This window comes from Apis florea, unplaced genomic scaffold (assembly GCF_048593485.1).
Source record: "Apis florea isolate Af1SG1 unplaced genomic scaffold, ASM4859348v1 contig_3_pilon, whole genome shotgun sequence".
NCBI classification, from domain to species: domain Eukaryota; kingdom Metazoa; phylum Arthropoda; class Insecta; order Hymenoptera; family Apidae; genus Apis; species Apis florea.
The window spans coordinates 190182-207686 of record NW_028256870.1 but is presented as its reverse complement, the minus strand read 5'-3'; the positions used below and the strand labels follow the sequence as shown (position 1 = coordinate 207686).

At 42.4% G+C, this 17505-nt stretch overlaps 1 long non-coding RNA gene across 1 annotated transcript; it reads left to right on the top strand.

The window, feature by feature from the left end:
* Window positions 1-7302: 7302 nt before the first annotated feature.
* On the top strand, window positions 7303-17033 carry LOC147656084 (uncharacterized). The gene is made up of 3 exons (XR_015295090.1): window positions 7303-9360; window positions 9585-10986; window positions 16027-17033. It is a non-coding gene; the product is annotated as an uncharacterized LOC147656084 (long non-coding RNA).
* Window positions 17034-17505: the final 472 nt, after the last annotated feature.

The following is a 17505-nucleotide window of genomic DNA, read 5'->3' as shown; positions in this document are numbered from 1 at the left end:
CGGAAACGAAACTGGTCGAGGGGGGAGGGGGATCTAGGCAGAGACGAAAGAGAATCGGAGGAAAAAGAAAGGGAAGGAACAGATAGCGAGCAGACGGGCGCGGTCGTGCCGGACGGCATTTTAATAGGTTCGCGGGGTTCGAGCGAAAAAGTTGCAAAACAAAATAAATCGGCGTCGCGACAGGTCGGGCCGCGCTCTCCTCCGCTCTTTCCCTTTTTCTCCTATTTCCTCCTTCTTCCTCTCGGCTTTTTCCCTACCCTTCGCGCCTCCCTGCTCCCCCGCACGGGGCGCGGGTCATGCATATTCACGTGTGGCATTCGTACGCACGGAATTAAGCGGCCGGGGAATTAAAGCGCTTTTCGGCGAGAGCTAGTCCAGGAGCCTTCCACCCCATCCCACCCTCCCCTCCTCCTCCACACCGTGCTCCAGGTGATTACGCGGGGATTTTTCGAGAGACGGCGTTTCTATGGCGGCGCGGTAAGTACAGCTGCGAGAGACCATGCCGCTCGCGCGTCGATTCGACTCGCATTATTCCCCGAGACAAATTGGACTCTCGCGTCCTGGACAACGCTTTTCCTTTTTTCCTTTTTATCTATCTTTTTCCCCTCTTTACTACCTTTTATCGCACTGACGAGACTCTCTTTCAGGAAATATCGCGTTTCGTTGCAACGAGGGATGATGATTCTAATGGCAGTTCCTCGGCTCATGGTAAAGGATATCGTGACATTGAGACCCTGTGTCGGCCCTGTAGATACGTTTTCATACGACGTCGAGCAGATTGTGGGAGAAGATTGCAATCGGGATGTAGAACGAGGGAGCGATAATTGATCGAGTTCTGCGCGATGGGGCGCTCTTCGCGTTCTATTGGAAAATTGTCGATGATTATATGTAACAGTTAATGGCCCATTGTACTTCAATTCTGTTTATTAGATTCTATGATTTCGATACTTTTTTCTACATTTTATCCTTTTTCTTTTTTTTTTTTTTTCAGAGAATTTAAAGGATGAATATTCGTTCTACGCGGATAAATATTAAGCTGTTCTCCGAGTTGGCTGAAAGAATTCCAGCATTCCTGCGCCACTTACACGGGCCCGGTAGTAGACAGCAGAGATCTGCATAATAAATATTCATACCGTTCCTAGTAAAGGTAACAACAAATGCTTTGTCGCGTGTAAAAACGACAGGGATGGAAAGGTCAGGCGTATTTCAGGCGTTCGTGAAGCGGGAGAAAAGAGGAAGACTAAAAAAAAAAAAAAAAAAGAAGAAGAAAGAAGAAAAGAAGGGGACGATGGAATAAGATAGAAAAAGCAAGAAGAATCAGAATCGGAAAAGAGGTTGGAAACAAATTGACAAATTGATCCCGTAATTATGGCCGACACGCGATCGCAATTGCTCGGGACGAATTTCACCCGTCAACTTTTACCCGCTCGTTAGGGATCCCACCGACGACGATGCTTGAGCGGAGCGGAGTAATTTGTCGTCAGCGTGTACACACCATAGCCACGTGATATATACACGATCTCACCTCGTGCTACACCTCGATACACGCGTGGAAAGAGCCGCGAGAAGAAGCGCGCGCGGAAGAAAAGGAGGGGGGAGGTGCGGAGGGGAGAAGGAGAAATCGCCGTGAGGAAGACGAAGCGTCTGAAATAAGGCTCGAAACCTCAAACCTCCCGGAATCTCCGGCATCGTGCAACTATCACGTCTGCCAACCAACCCGTGCACCTTTCCACCTCACCCTTTCGCTCACCCCCCGCGTGTGCCACACAGTCGGCCACCCCTTTCTCCGCCGCGCCGTCGCCGCCGTCGTTTTCATCTCTCCTTTCACCCCGCCCCCTCGTCTCACCGTGTTCCTCCCCAACTTGCCCCCCCCCTCCCCGTCTCACCCTTCCCATTCGACCGACCGCCCGTCTAGCCGCCCTTCCAACCCCTGACGCTGTGCGCCGCGCCACCCCCGATCGCGTCCCGACGAAACTCCTCGCCACTCCAGACGACAGCGGCTCTGGTAACAGAGACTCCTCGAAACGTCGAACGAGCCCCGTTACGAGAGCCGTTTTCTCCTCGTGGATGCGATCGACTCGCTCTCCCGGCACCCTGACGAAGCGTGCAAGGTCGAGCCGAAAGACCACGGAGAACGAGATCGATCGGCTCGTCCCCGACGATCTTGATGGGTGGACGGGTGGACGGGTGATGGTGGTGGATGGATGATTGGAAAGGCACGTGGTAATTGACCTTTTTCTCCCCGGTCTGATTTGAAATCTATGTCGATTATTGTACATTTAGGGGACACGTAATAGAACATCGTTTTTTGAGATATTTTCTTTTTTTTTTGAGCGCAACTCGAGAGGGAGGTACTTGTGCTTCGTGAAGGGATGAATTTATTTTTGTGGTAGTTGCTCAAGAAAAGGGAAATTGTGTAATTTTCGAGAGAAAAAGAGGGGATTGAAAATGAGAGAATATCTATCGACAGTTGATTAACGATGATCATAAACGATACGATACGACAGAGAAGCAGAGAAGAAATATGTAAAAATATATTTATATCACCAGTTTTTTAAAAAGAAATCTATCAGTTTTTTAAAAAAAAAGCTACTAATTTGTAACTAATTCGTAGCTAATACTAATAAATTAGATTGAGAATTGATTGACGTGTAGTAAAGAAGCATGGAAGAATCTGATTTCCAAGCCTTCCTTTCTTCCTTTCCTCGAAAGTTCTTCTATTTCACTGTTCATCCCTGTCCCACAAAAGAGATCTCGATTAATGAAAAGAATTTATGAAAGAAACATGTCTGAAGCGGCCACGAACGACCACATCCAAAAATAAGAATGCGCTCATTGTGATTTATAGCCTGCGTCACGCGTCAATGTTGGATGATTATGGATGGTGTTAAACGGCAGCTCCCGACGCAGCAGATGTGGTTCGAGCGGTCTACCCTGTACAGCAAGGGAGAAAGAGGAGGAGAGCCGTCTAAACCTGCGACCGTGACATTGAAACGTTACGTCGGGCATCCCCCTCACGACGGATGGACAGACAGACGAATAGATCGAAATCTGCCTTCACGGTCCTTCGTCCCTTCTCACGCGATTCTCCTTTTTCTTCGATGATTCAGAATCGGGCCTCATAAACTCCTGTTAAATATTCATCGATGATAAAAGATCCATAGGCGATACGATGTTTGCTCCTTTCGATTGAAAACCAAAGTTACTAAAGCTTATTATTGGAAATATGATTGCGAAAATAAAATTAATTATTTCTTTTTATGCTGAGGAATTATCGTGAAGAAATTAACTGTCAATTGGTGTTTCTTTTCATCGAGAACCAATTGTCGAGGAATAATTATTTTATTTTACTTCGAGAAAACGAAGTAACGAAGAGATCGATTGTCAATCTCTTGGCTTTTTTTCATTGGAAAACAGTTATAGAATGGAGAATAATTTATTTTGTTTTATTTCTACGAAAACGCGATTAAAAAGAATCTTCGAATTATGGGAATGAAAATTTGTCATCGCTATTTTTATTTATCGCGAGTACGCAACCAACAGTTTAATGATGCAAGTGTTCAAGATCGATGTGTGAAAGAATACAAAAGTCATTCTAATTTTGAGATTTAATTCAATTACGATGAATAAAACAAAAACAAAGAAGCAATAAGAAGAATCACACGTACGAAGAATGATACTCGAGAATATTCTCGATATATTCAATTATATTTTCATCCAATTATATAAAATTGTTTTACAACTCAGCCACAATCCATCATCCAAATTCGGCCAACAACGGAGCGTAGGTAGCTCGATCCGTTCATTACCCTTCCCCAAACGCATGCAAAGTCATTACAGGGTCAATCAAAGTCCATCAACCATTCCCCCCCGAGAAAGAAAGGTATCGTCCAGCTCTTTCGACTTTCGAACACATCTATCCAGTCCCGTCTGGAGCGCAGAAACGTTCGAGGCACGGCCAGTGAAGCGTTTTGCACGGAATTCGATCTACCCAAGGCACAGTGGGACGTGTATTTATACCCACGGTAGCATGAAAGATTCGAGCGTCACACAGAATGCACGCGGTTCGCCGAGGTGGACGTCGGCTTTTCGGTGCCGGCGGAACGATCAAGGTGGATACGGGAACACCGAACAGAAGTATGTATCCTTCACGACGATCGGGTAGGATCGAAGCTGACGTGCGTGTAAGATCCGACCGATACACGTCCCGGGGCGGTTCTAACCGGACAAGATCGTGTTATATTCCATCCTGATCGCGGGAATGTTCACTTTCGTATGCGAAAAGGAAGGGGGGAGGGAAGGGGAGGGAGAGGAACAATGGCGTAAGTGGCATGCACGACCGCACAGACGGACGGACGGCCCTGCGGGAAATTGCATTGCACGCATCGGACGGGAATTGTGCCTCTGTCTATCTCTCTCCTTTCGTCGGCCTCCTTCTCTGTCCGCTCGTCTGTCGTTCCCCGGCCGCGTGTCAGGGCCCCGATGTCCTCCTTCCTGCCCACTTACGATCGTCAACCGGCCACCTGTCCCTGCGTATCCTGCCCACCCGTCCTCTGTCCGTTCCTCCTCCATCCGTTCGCCAAGCACCCGACGCTTCACGCTTCCGCGAGAGGCCGAGTGGCAACGCTTGTTCCCGGAGAACGGGTCGCAAATAGACGGCCGAATGGAATTTCCAGGGAACGAATGGGGGCCCAACGACAGTGGATTGACCGAGTGGCTGTGTTCCGTTTGATGGGGATTGATTGAAAAGAGCTGTAAGTAGCCGGGGCAACGGTTCTTCTGTGTTTCGTCATGGGGAACAACAGAGGCATTGGAACTCGCCTCTGTGCGAGTTGAAGTGGCGGTGGATTGTGACGTGAAACGAACGAGAGATACTCGAGCCACAACTTTGATTAACAAACTTCCATTGTTTGGGATATTCAGGCTAGTTGATCACGGGACAAAGATCCGGAGATCGACAAAGAGTTTTTCCCCGTCTCAAAGAAAGGGTAACTTGGCGAAAGAAACGCGCGTAAAGTCGACTGGTAGCCACTCGAACTGTTGTTTCGCTGTTACCTCGAACGGAGGATTCTCCCTCTCCTTTTTCGCTCGTTCTTCTCTTGGTATGCGGCCAACACCAGCTTCTCCTCGACTGACGTTGATACGCGAGTTTTTCTTATTTCGCGACGCGATCCTCGATGAAGACGGCGAGGCTGTGGCCCGATACCAGGAATCGGGACGTCTTTAACGAGGAAAAAGACATCTCCTTCTATAGCATAGGAAACGGGAAGCCGCGTAAGGCGATGGCAAACGACGAGCACCACGACGAGGTAGGGACGGACTTGCCTATAAGGAGGCAAAGAGGAGATGGCAGACGCCCGCTCGTCTAGACTCGCTTCGACTCGACTCAACTCTCAACTCTCTGCAGTCACTCGATAAAAAACAGTCCGCCGCTTTCCTGGCCGTCCGATGCATTGGCGTACAACGTTGGGGGTTTCTTTCCTTTTCTTCTTCGTGTTCGTGCGCCACCCTACGTTACGTTTCAACCCTATCCGATCGAACCGCGTCTTCTCCAATGCGGCTCCTCTTCCCGCTTCCCTACTTCCCTTTCCAACGCTCCAACTTTACTATTCGATTGTCATCACCTGCTGTTTACGGTAGGTAGTGTAGTTGAACGCATCTCTATTGGAAATGGAGATTTCAAAGTTTGCGTCCATCACCAAGACCACCGTGTTACCAAGAAACGAAAGAATAATTTCTAATTTCTAATTTAAATAATGACCAAGTAATACAAAGATATCCCCCGAAAGAAGAAAGAAGAACACCTGACCGGAATACAAACGAATTTCATCGAATATCGATAGCGATAAGGAAGGGGAAGAATGCATGAATTATGGAAATACGGTGACAATTACGGTGGTGCGTGCGTTTCCAGTCTAATCGGAAACCCGGGTTCACCCGTCGTCCAACAGGGACTGTCAGATGGGAATCGAATTCACAAGGCGCAGACGGGCGGCAGGGCAGCCCACGCGCCGTCGTTGCGACATCCTTTTTTGCCTCACGCACGTAATCAGAACACGTGCGCAGCCGGCCGGTCGTCATCATCGATGCAGGTGCACCGATGGGCGAACGGTGCGCGTTTGCGAGCGGACGCCGTCGCGTACACCGTGACCTTTCCCGAAAGCCCATCCCGTCCACGATCGCGCCAGCTGCACTCGCTGTCTGGCCTCTGGTCTGGCTCGATCTGCCACCATTGGTCGTCGACGTCGATCCGTTTCCCAGCTCTCGACGCCAATGCAGAAATTACCCCCTGCGACCCCCTGGACCGTCTGAGCGGTGTCTAGCCATCGCCCCCTACCTCGAACCGTCGGAGCCCTCGCCCCCGCTGCGCCCTACCTCTCTCTCTCTCTCTCTCTCTTTCACCTCCCTTCTCTCTGCTCTCCCTCTCTCTTCTTCCCTTCCCTTTTCCTGCTGCTCTCCCTCTTGCGCCACCGACTGCCCCACCCATCCTCCCTTACCCGTCTTCACTGCTCCTACCCCCGTTCCACGATCTCCGTCGACCTTCTCTCCCCGGTTGGCGGGGGTGCAGTCTAGCCAGCGACTATAGTCTTCGCATCGCGGAATGGTATGCCGTGTAGCGGGGCCCAGGTCGACGCAATGCATCGTACGATCGCGACGGAGTATAGGAACGGCGGCCGAAAACCCATCGACGAGACGTTTGTTGTTGGATCGAGGAGAGGAAAATTTTCGCCTTTTCTCTCTTATGCGTGGTGCGTGGTGGATGCCCTTTCTCGGCTTACATCTCCTGGCTGGTGGAGTGCGGTGGAGTGAAGCGGTGACGGACGATTGGCGGCCGCGCCGTTAAAACCCACGATCGCTCGTCGATCATGGATATCAAGTTCGCGCTTCCCGCTTGGAGAACGTGCGTACGTACGATTCGGTTCCGACTTTCGACACGACACTTTGATGCAGACGGGGGTGGGCGGGGTATTCGGGAAGGCGAGAAACAGCCCCTCGATCTTTTCGGCATATAGGGTGGCATGTATATGGAGGGTGAGACCGTTGCTGTTCGAGTCGCAAGGGTTATGATTATGGGTTATGATTACGAGGAGTCGATGTTCCGACGATCGTAGATAGTAGTGAATGTTAAAAGGATAAGGGGTTGAAAGAGATTGTGGCTCGAATCGATAATAGTATTTAGATATTTATTAAATTTGGTATATTTAAAAAAAAAAAAAAAAGAGATATATTCGATCTATTTAAAACTGAATGTTGAAATGCAAAAAAAAAAAAAAAGAAAAAGAAAAAGAATGAAGAAACTCGATATATACATACCGTCATTAAAGATTTACCAAAGAACTACATAGGGGAAGCAAAGTTACAAAGCAAACTCGAGTAATATGCCACGTAACGGACCTACGCAACGAATCGAAGTTGTTCAACCGAGAATCCTGATGGTTCGCACGTTGTGAACTACGTGGAAATACGTGCGTCTTGCAAATGCACAAAGATAATGGGTTGCGTACACAGGGTATGCGATACAATGACGAACACTGTGTTCCAAATGACTGGCGTAAATAATTCTTTCTGTTCGATGCGTTCGAGTGATCACGAGTGGTGAATTCCGAGGGGATCGAAGAACGCGCACAAAAAGCCTCCCTAGCACTTTCCAGACGCCCCCTCTTCCTCGCGTGACTCAAGACGATTAGGTCTGGCTTGGGAGCGCAAGAGTTTAGTCTCGGTTTGATTGGGGTAGGTCCCAAACGTATAGTCGACGACGTAATAAGCCAGCAGCCACCACGGAGGACATGCTACCAACGTGGCAAGGTCAGTGATGGGGAACCTACGTTAATTAACGTCTTGCCATTAAACCGTTTCGATAGGTCTCTCGAGATCGAACCCCGATAATCATCATCATAAAGCAACGATAGAACGGAGCAATGGTCAAACTCCTTTGGGAAGATCATAATTTTACACGAGGCTGCCTCGTTATATGTATGTAATATCTTATGCTATTAGTGTCATCGCGTAGACGATGAGTAATTGTTTGACACAGTTGGCTAAATGTCAAACGATATTGGAAACAGTTCAACCTTGTGCTAATTCCCTATCGATCCGTCTCGTCGTTTGACTTTTAATCTCTCATATATAGCGGGATGATTAAAGTTCTTCGAATTCTTAGCGGAAGTTCTTAGCGGAAATAAATTATTCATCGAATATCGAATATATTAACGAAACGATATTATTACGCGATAACGATTAAAAATCCATATACGATTGTAAATCCATATCGATAGATTTTCGTATTGAGCTTTCACTGGATATATGGTTGGAACTGCTGTATGGTTCCAACAATGCCGAACCAGATGGTTGTCGTAGGTTAGTAATCGATAAACTTATTTTTCCCTGCGCACGATGCAGCGACAACAAGTCGGAATATTGCTAGTCCTATTATAGTCCCCAGTTGTACATTTCATCGTCTCGCACGAGTGGTGTTATCAAGGAAATCGTTTTGTTGCGTATATTGTGGCGAAAGACCAATGGAGTGAAAGCGAAAAAGGGAGCACGGGTCGTTCGCGAACGAACGAGTTATTGAAAAGCGTGAAAAAAAAAACGCGTGTATAGACAGAGCGCAGGAAATGCAACGAGAGAAACTTTGCAACGTGTACACGAGTGTTACGAGTGTGTCGACTACAGGATGTCGTCCTCGTACGAAAAATGAATCGAGAACGTAAAACATCGTGTCTTTTATATATATATATGCAACGACGTACCATGTGATCTAATGATTTGTGATTTCTTTTTTTTTTCTTTTCGATTTTTCTTGTTCTGAAAATCCTCGTACTTTCTACTTACGTGACTGCTACGCTCGTATATGATATAACTTTCACGTGCACGCTGAGCGTCGCATCCATGGAAACGTGAGCATGCGTATCCATCGTGAGTAGTAGCCGTGGTGCACGCGCGTCCCGGACGTATCGGAGCGTGAGTATGAACAAGCGGACGAAAACACGCCGTTGCCAGAAATAACCGAGTATGAGTCAACTGTAGAGTCTAAATAGGAGGTTGGCCACATTTAGAGCTCGTCGTGTCTAGATTATACGTGATTTACACATCAAATAACCCAGAAAATCCAGATTATCGAAAGAGTTCGATCCGATACGGAAGCGAGAGATCTGCCAAATCGAATGCGTCTTCGGGAGTAAAAGGTCGCGTTAACTTCACGCTATCGGTATGCATCTTTTGGCGCGGGTTGCATCGATCGTTCGCGGAAAGGATCGACGCCGTCTGCAGAAAGGAAAAAGTTAACAGGAATGTTTTATTCATCTGTTAATTGACAATTAAGATACATCTCGTACCACATCAAAGGTGTAAAATCAAGTAGGTGCCTTGAAGTATTCGTGCAATTTAATTTTCATCCTTATCGTTCGCTTGTTAAAACGTGCGGGTTTCTTCTGATTCTCAAGGGTTTCGCTTGATTTTGTAAAAAGCATAATAAATATGTACAAAGAAGTGTATGCGAGGAATAGGAGAGAGGGAGAGGATAGTAAAGCGGGATAAAAGCTATCGTTGTCTGCACTTGTAATTCAAATTTTCTCTTCCAGGATGCAAGATGTTTCTGCATAGTGAAACGACACAGAGAGGAGATTGTAATTAACTGGTTCCGGTGTGCATGAGAATCGTTCTTAAAACCCGTGAAGAGACAAAAAAAAAAAAAGAAGAAGAGAGAGCAAGAGAGAGAAAAGAGGATAGAGCAAGGTGCTTATTCATCTTTGTAAAACTGTTTACGCATGAAAGTATTTTCACAAGTAGGTAACACTTCGCTTACCGAAAAAAAAAAAAAAAAAAAATGAAAGAAAAGAAATAAAGTCGTTGGCATTAAATGCTGCATGAAAGCGAAACATGTATGCGAGGCTGAGATTTTTCATGGACACGTTTTGATTCCGCCACTCAGAGATTAACCTATCTCTTACGTATTGCGTGAATATAAATATATATACACGGTGACGCACGACACACGCACAACCCTTACAAGCTGACCGGCACGTGTCGAGACAAGGCGGTTAGTTGAATGCAAGATAGAAAGATAGACGGAAAAGAGAGACAGAGAAGTGGAGAATAAAGGGCTGAGGCGTGGGGGTTAGAATTATACATGCCCCGAGGAAAACTCAATTCGCGGCCACTTTGACGCACCCTCCATCTGGATGGATCGTTGGACGCGTTGATACAAATCCACAAGATATATTCCTTCTTCTTCCTTCTACTCTTTACTCTATCAGTCTACTTCTCCTTTTCTCTCTTCCCGGCGCATAGTCGTAGTGAGTTTATCTCCTGCTTTCTATCCCATATACACCAGTGCCTGCACGTGCAGATACTCATTCGTACACACCGACAGACCCGCAGACACGTGCATGGACCGGCAACAATTCCTAACCAAAAAGCCGGAGTCACCCTCGCCTCCCCCCTCTCACCCCTCGCACGGGAGTGTCTGGCTGCGACCGTCATCGGCGGGGCATCGAGATGCGGGGAAGAAGAAGAGGGGAAAACACCCGGCACAGTGGCGAGCGGCAAGAGAGGAGTGGGAACACAGACCGACAGTGGCTCAGGGGGGAGGCTACGTACTCGTGACGTTGCGTCTAGACGCCCCCTCCACCTCACCCGAAACGACGTCCACACAACGAGCGCCGAGCCAGCGCCGAGGAAACGCTCGGCTTTCTCCGCCCCTCGTGTACGTAAATTGCCGAATACCGAAGTGAGCGTTTCGTTCTCGCGACGCTAGATGTCGTTGCTGTTGGCTGAATCAAGCCTCGCGACCGCGGATTTTCAAAGTGCGCGGGCTTTGCGCATATATTTGTCCAACGAAGAAGCAAAGCAAAAGTTTTTTTTTATTTATCGAAGATTTTCATTTTCGTTATTATCGTTTATGTTAACAATGATCGTCGGTCGGTTCGCGAGATGAAGCGTTGATTCTATTCAATTGCAATGGAATACTACGGGCCAAGACAGGTAAGGTTACAATTTTCTTTTTTTTATCTCCATCGTATTATCTTTGCATACATTAACGCCGAGTCTTTGATACTAGCGAGCGCAACATTTTGGCCTTATCGATATCATCGGGTTAATTTTATTATTCCTATCGTGATTCATGATTCACCGCAGAGCAAACAGTGCGTACACGCGTTTATCGGGGATCACGGTTCGCAAGTCAAGAAAGGTTAGGCGGGATTTAAGAGCGGTGTATCCTTAAGTTTGCGTTCTTACGCATGCGTTTAAATTAGGAATGGCATTTAAGGCCATTCGTGAACTTTATTATCGTTTAATCGCGACGGCGAACGTACACGTACACACTCTTTTAATCACGTGCACCCGCGCATACGTATATACTCGTGCAGAGAGACACGAGAGAGTAGATGTGCATCGTTGAATTTTTATGGACTGAGGGGAGCGATGCGAGACAGACGTTTCATGGCCTTGAAGATCCGCGGCCAACGATAGGGGCACAGTTCTTTTGTGGAAAATAATTTTAGTCGTGAACCGTCGTTTCCACCAGTGAACGCGCAAGCTAATTAAATTTCTACGGATCGTATACTATGTTTGACGCGGGAAACCTGATTTCTAAATACCCCTTTATACCTATAACATTGAATTTCACGATAGAAATTTAAAGAGGCAGTCAATTGAGACATTAAAGAATCTATTTTCCATTAATTGGCAAAGTAAAAGTAAAAGTAAATAACGTACGACTTAATTGAGCTTCAAATTAAATAGATCAATGTTTTTTCTGCACTAAATTATCAATTGATAATATTGATGAATTGACGGTGATAATAATAATAATAATAATAATACAGTATACTACTGTGATTATATACGAAATTTTAATTGAGAAAATTCAATGATATGCAAAGTTATTATTCTCATTATTATTTCATAAAAGAAGTAGTAGATAGCAATAGTAGATAACGTTTCGAAAGATCGTTATAATACGTAATATTGAAATATATTAAATTATAAAAGTATATTACGAGAAAGAACGATGTAGAATTTATATTCGAAATTGATCGTAAATCGTAAATCTAAAGCATTACATTTACATTACATTATGCATTATATCTACATACATCAATTTTTCTCATCACTCATAAGATAATATATGGTCATACGCGAGATTGCACTTTGCATAGGAAGAGATTCATCATCTCTTAAAAAAATATGGTTATGGGGAAAAACATTTTCCACCATCGTCGCTTAAAAAAAGAATTATACCTCATCTCATTTTCCTCATAACGTTCAACGAGGTAATAAATACAGCGAGGAACAATAATAACGATAATAATCAACGATATTTTAAGAAAATATACCAGAAGAAATTATAATATTCTTAGAGAATATTTCCTAGAAGAAGATATATTTATTTTTCGTATATATCTTAAACATTTCACAACTCTTAACCTTTTCATTTTAAATATGAGACTAGTAAAGAATATTCTTTATTACGTCTTTACGCCTCGAATTGAAAGTACATTCAGTCGTATGTAACACGTGTGCAACGAAATCAAAAGAAAAAGCGAGTCGCCGACTACCGTGAAAATTATTCAACCCGTTGATTGGCGCACGTCGGTTCCTGCATTCCTTCGTTCACGTGTACGGCGAAGGCGGTCGCGCAAATAAAGAGTCGGACTCGCCTTCTGTCGGCGACAATGGTAATAACAATTGAATCCGCGGCGAGCGGTAACTGCACGTGTTTATGACGATCTCGGTTTACGCTTGTAAAGAGTGGTTGGCCTCTAAAGGCCGAGGCATCCGACCGACCCTTGCCTCCTCGCTTTGCTTTCATAAATAAGACGAGGCCGATTTCTCCGCTCTTTTCCTTTAATCCCATTTTTTTTTTTTTTTAATCTTCATATTTTTCTTTTGTTTTTTTTCTTTCTTAAATTTATATCCAATTCAAAAAATCAATATCAATTTTGATTCAATTTTATCTCGGAATAAAGTTTAGTATTACATCAACTTCGATTTTTTCGAATATTTTCATATCATTTCGAGATATAATATTACACAACGAATGAAGCATGAAGCATTATATAGAAAGATATAATTTTTTTAAGGCAATTGTAAAATTTGCAAAATTATTCTATAATAATACCTAATTATTAGTGAAATAACGAACTGTTTGCAAGATAAGATGTATATTATAGACATCTTATCTTGCAAACAGTTTTTACAATTTCATTTGCTTTCTTATCAAATAATACCAATTAAAATTTTCAAGTTATTATTATCAAATTTCATACGTTTCGTAAGTTTCATCATTCAAATTTCGTCGCTCGAAATTCGCTGCTCCACGAAAGAAAAAAAATTAGTTTCTACATCTACTTCGCATTTCCAATTATAAAGAAATTATTGTCATATAAATTATAATATCATTCTCTCGACCATATAATTTTCGTAACAAGTACTTTCGCTCGATTCGATCGTTCAAAATCGATTCAAAATCGATTTATGAGGATTTTTGCGATTAAAGGTACGCGTAAGCGAAGGGCTGCGTTCATCGCAAACAAGAACTTACGCAAGCGAACTCGCTTGAAATGTGGGCTCCTGCAGCAAGTACGAGGGAAACTATTTAAAGGTCACGCATATATTTCGCGGCGGCGGTGCAGCTGCACGAGCCGACCACGTAAAAATATGCGAGCGTTTGCTCACGCGCCTGTTTCGCGCCATCGAAACGTTCCAGTTCGTGTGTATTGTCTCTGTTTGTCGTTGTTCGTACCTGTGCTAGCCCAATTGGTGCACAAATTGTATCTATTCGATTATGTAAAATTTTACGACATTATAGGGAACAACCAAGAGTTAAGAGTTTAAAGTACGCGTTATCACTTACTAATACAATTTATAAATTGTAGCGTGATCGTAACAATTACTTTTTCAAAATTTCGTCAAAATATTCTATCAATATATCTCCTTAATTTCCAATTTTTTATTATAAATGTTAGAATCGTTGTAATATTTTTGCACTAGGATTGTATTCAGTTCTTTTCAATATTTTCTTTTTTTTTTCTTCTTTTTTTAAGCTTCGTGATCGTTTATTGGAAGATACATGTTTTGGAATAATCTTACGAAGTACAGACTTAGTTTGAAATTTTCATTCAACTTTTTCAATTCAATAATATCCTTTATCACTATATATATTCGAATTCCTATTTTCTATTGTACGGGAAATTATAAAAATTGCAACGCAATAGAATCTCACGTATTTTATGTATTAAAATAAAATTATATAATTAGTGTACTTAATAATTGAACTCTTGCATCTGCAATATCTACATTTCTATCATTCTAACGAAACTAATTTTAAATAGTGGTGAATAACATGAATTTTATATATTGAAAATAAGGATAGATTCAATTCTATTGCATGCCATTTTTAAATTCTCTTTATATTAATTACAGCAATATTCTTCAAATTATTTCGAGTTGCAATTTCTTTTATAATCTCCATGAAGTTATTTCACATTTGTAAAAAAAAAAACCTTGGTCGATAGAATATTTTAAGGAATAACTTTTTATAAAAATAATTAATGAAAATTAAGGAAGGAAAGCAAAAATACGAGGGTCATCAACGGGTAGAGAAATCTACGATTGACTGACAGGAAAGCCTAAGAATATTCTAAATCCAACGCTGGTGTTCCGTCTCCTTTTGATTTCTCTTCGTTATTAGGGGTTCCATTTCATGGCATGGAGGATTCTTTGATTGTTTCTCTTATTCGTTGTTTTATTCCCCATTTTAGAGAGTAGGGCATCTCGAGGGTCCTTGAAAATTATCTTCTCCTTCCGTACTTTCATTTTTTTTTTTGATTTTCTTATTATTTCTTATTTCTTTTATGTGTTTTTCTTTTTTTTTGTTTTTTTGCATTTTCCACAAAGGGCAGTGGTTTTACCACGAGACAATATTTTTGGTGTTCTCACACCTTTCCACAAATTCTTCGATCTTTAATTCGTCGTCATTATCGTACGTAATTTATGGTCTTACGTATGGACACTACCTACTAAAACTTTAAAATTTACACACAAACTCTCTTCCTTTTTCTTTTCTTCGTAATTCTCCAATAATTCCATTTCTTCTGTAAATGTTAATTGCGGGTATTTTCGTCGACGTCGCTTTTATTGAGAACCTTAGTCGTGTTGTAGAGGACACAACCTCCATCCGTGGATAAGTTTCCAGCTGCTGGACTTGAAGGAAAAACCAAGGGAGACCAACGGGGATTCGAACCCTAGACTTCTTGTCAGAAAGCCGAGACCCTATACCCTAAGCCACAATGACCCTCCTGATTTCCTTATTGTTATTATGCCTATTTAACTGACATAGAATCCTCGCGCTACTATTCCATAACTCTTGAACGGCGAAGGCTACGTTAATACCGACTCGTACAGATATCTCTCTACAGATATTTCACAAACTGTTTTTCTATTTTCTAAAGTATCAAATTCAAAATAAACAATTACATTTTTTATATATATATATATATAATAATTTTTAACATAATTGTTTTTACAATATATCAAATAATCAAAATTAGATCAGAATCGATTTTCTTCTGATAAATCTCTGCTTGAAATATCAAGTATGTAAAAATTATGAAACAATTATGATGAAATGATTTTATTTATTTTATTTCTCTTTTCGTCACATCATTATACATAGATACGAGGTAAACACTCGATGTTAAGGTGAGGTATACAATAACACAATAACGCTATAAGATATGTCAACTCAGTATGAATCGCGAATTCATAGATTAGAAATCGGAATTCAAGAGAATGTATTAAATTTTTTTTAATTATCACATTCGTCAAGTACATATGTATATTGGATGTAAAGTTAAAATTCTTGATATATCGGATTGTGTCTGAATTGAAACACTGTGCGCTTAGTTTGAACGTGGAAAATTAATAATAGTTATCTATATCGCGAACAAACATACACTTCGCTCTGCCAAATGAATCTTCCCTCTTTGTGGCTCACCTTATGACGTCCATCTTTTCCAGGAAAGAAGAACGCAGGATACGAAGATTCCACGGTTTGAGGAGAACAGGAACGTTGTGGATTAAACGAAGAGACACGTATATAATACATGTACACATGTATATAGGAAGAGGCAGGGGGGAGAGAATTGTCTCGACGAGTTTCTCTTAAGTTGTACAAACACGGTGATACTTGTCGGTGATTATGGTGTGGTTGTTTTGATGATTTTGAGCAAACATGCCGTCGAGGAATTTACCGTCTTAGGGGGTTGAGCAGCTAATCGGTGTGCAAAGATACGGAAAACGAGCTGGTAAAGAGGAGGGAACGAGGACTCGCTGCGTGTAGAGGAGAACGTTTGCGAAGGAGGGAACCATCAAATTCGTCCTTTTTTGATTAATTTTAGTCACCGACCGACAGCCACGTTTCTAAAATCGTCCCCATTCTTAGCTTTCCGTGTGTATAATGCACGCGACACAGCATCCTCTTAACTCTGTTTCGTGGCCTCTTGGAACGGGTACGAAAACAGTGTTCTCTATTGTTCGAAGGGACGACGGATAATTATAGTACGTTCAATAAACCGAGACAAGGCGGATAAACAAAATATTTACATGTTAAGCACATGGCAGATATAAGAAACGTTCGAGTCTTGATCGGCAAAAATATATGGAAACGAGCCGGAGTGTGAATATTAATGTTTACTTTTTATTTTTTGCTTCTTTTTCTTCTATATTGTTGCTCTGTTCATCGTTTATATTCGGATGTATTAATACACATTTGTTATTTCATAACAAATGAATTGTTTAAAATTTATTTTTAGGCTGAAATTATTATGTTATTTACTTGCTTGATAGTGGTAAATAATTCTACAGTAATGAATGAATTAATCTTTAGAAAGATAATTTATTCATTCTATTTCATCCGTCTTGAAATCGTAAATTTCGACTTTATAATTATTATGTAATATAAAATATTCATTCAACAATATTCAAAACAAGAATTAGTTTAAAAAATATAGATATTTTCAATTTAATAATCGTATTTACAAAACTTATAAACATCTCTTTTTATAATAACACATCTTTTTTGCTCGTAGAGCGCAAAAAAAAAAAAGACCGTTCAAAACACGGACAATAAACACAGTTGCCCGGTATAATAGAACAAAAGAAAATATTCAGGATTCAAAATAGATATTTTGATAATCGATATTTTTCTTTTAAATCTCTTAACTCTTTCAAAAAGATCTTCCGCATTCGACAATTGCGAAAGAGAAATTATTCCAAATTACTAACTAAACCGCGATTACCCGTTAAACGTGCGCGGCAAATGGGTCTCTCCTGGTGTACTAGCACTAGCTCTACATTCACGATTCCAAGATGTTTTCGTTTCGCGGTCCACGGAGACCATCTCCCAGCTCTAGGCCTGAGATGCTTATTATCCCTTGCGAACCAGTCATAATAGAGGCAAGAAGGGGACAGTGAAACGTGCCCGCTGATTATGACACG